Source organism: Myotis davidii, unplaced genomic scaffold (assembly GCF_000327345.1).
Source record: "Myotis davidii unplaced genomic scaffold, ASM32734v1 scaffold4963, whole genome shotgun sequence".
NCBI classification, from domain to species: domain Eukaryota; kingdom Metazoa; phylum Chordata; class Mammalia; order Chiroptera; family Vespertilionidae; genus Myotis; species Myotis davidii.
Genome location: NW_006294363.1, coordinates 2,031 through 3,697, shown reverse-complemented (window position 1 = coordinate 3,697; position 1,667 = coordinate 2,031). Strand labels below are relative to the sequence as shown.

The 1,667-nt window shown below is 61.9% G+C and overlaps 1 pseudogene; it reads left to right on the top strand.

The window, feature by feature from the left end:
* Window positions 1-328: 328 nt before the first annotated feature.
* Window positions 329-1,662, top strand: LOC102761128 (annotated as a pseudogene).
* Window positions 1,663-1,667: the final 5 nt, after the last annotated feature.

The following is a 1,667-nucleotide window of genomic DNA, read 5'->3' as shown; positions in this document are numbered from 1 at the left end:
GGGGTACAAGTCAGGGAGAGGCACCTGGGAGGCAGGTGGATGGAACAAAGCTGGGCAGAGGGCGAGGCTGGAGCACAATGCAGGCTGATGACACCTTGACCAGCCCAAAGGGAGACCCAGGCCACGACCCCACTGGGACACAGTGCCACCCCCTGCCTTTCTATGCACTAGCCAAGAAGGATGTGCCGGGGCGAGGCAGCCAGAGGAACTGCCAGGCCTCCCAGGCGCTGTCATCAAGTCCTGTCCTGAAGGGGGACCTGGCCCGCCTCTGTGTCCGGCAGCGTCCACCGCCTTCTGCCTCGTGTGCTGAGGAGTTGGCTGCATGACCATGGTAGAGTCCTTGCCCAGGAACGGGGAAGTAGAGGCTCAGGGTACAACTGAGGCTGCCAGGGCCCCTCCACTGTCCACCTGGATCCCACCCTTTGCTACTAACTGGGACTCTGGTATTTACCTGGTACCATGACCCAGACCCCCATCCCTGAGGGGCTGAGCTCTGTCACATGGACTTCTCAGGCCTGGTGGCTGCACAATGTGTCCACCTGCCATCACATTGATGAGGGGGAGGCAAGGGAGACCCAGGGCCCTCACCTTCCCTGCCCCCCATTGTGACACAGCCACTCTGCCTCTGCCTGGTGCTCAGTGTCATTGTCCTATCAAGATGGTGGCACGTCTTGCTCCCTGGCCTCCAGACAGAAGGAGCTCAATGTACCCAGACACCATCTGTCACTCACATCTCAGGAACAGTCCTCAGTGCAGGCTACATGGCATTGCTGGTGCATCAGAGCCCTGTCCAGCGCTGGGACCGCTCAGAACCAGCAGCCTGTTGTGGGGCCAGCGTCACGGGCTGGAGGGCACTGTGAGGTGAGGAGCACGCTGCTTCCCTGAGAGGGGCAGAGGCCCTCACTGGCCTGTTGTATTGATGGGGGCCCTGGGTGCTGGGCCGTGGGGCTCCTAAAGATTTCCCTTGGATGCTGTAGGTAACCCCTGAGCTCAGGTCACCCGCCTCACCCGCCCGCACCCCCTATGAGATGAGCAAAGCCGGAGCCCCTGCCCATGAGGTTGCCATCCAGGTGAAGCTGTGGGGCTGGAGCTGTCAAGATGGTGGCAGTGGGCCTCTGGCTGCCCGCCAGCACCTGGAGCTCTGGGCCTTCCTCCGCCTGCTGGAGCACAGCTGCCTTCAGGAATTCCTCGCCAGAGACCCCTGCTTCCAGATTTCAGATAAGTATCTCCTGGCCACGGTGCTGGTCTACTTCCGGCGCGCCAACCTGAAGCTCAGTGAGTACACCTGCAGCAACCTGTTCTTGGCACTGTACCTTGCAAACGATATGGAGGAGGACCTGGAGGAAGCCAAATGTATGATTTTCCCGTGGGCCCTGGGCGAGGGCTGGCACAATCAGGTGGCAGACTTCCTGCGCCAGAGGGACAAGCTGTGGGCAAGGATGGGCTTCCGGGCTTTGGTGAGCCGCCGGCACTGTGAGAAGGTCATGGCCATGGAGCCATCCCACTGGGAATGGACTCGGGAACGGTGCAACCACCACGGCGGGGCTCACAGGAGCTACTCAAAGGCCAGGATTACCCTCCCCGGGGGCCCCGGCTTCTCACCACCCCGCTGCTCCCTCTGTGGCTCGCCCCCTCTCCACAGTCACTACTCCCCACAGCCCTGCCCC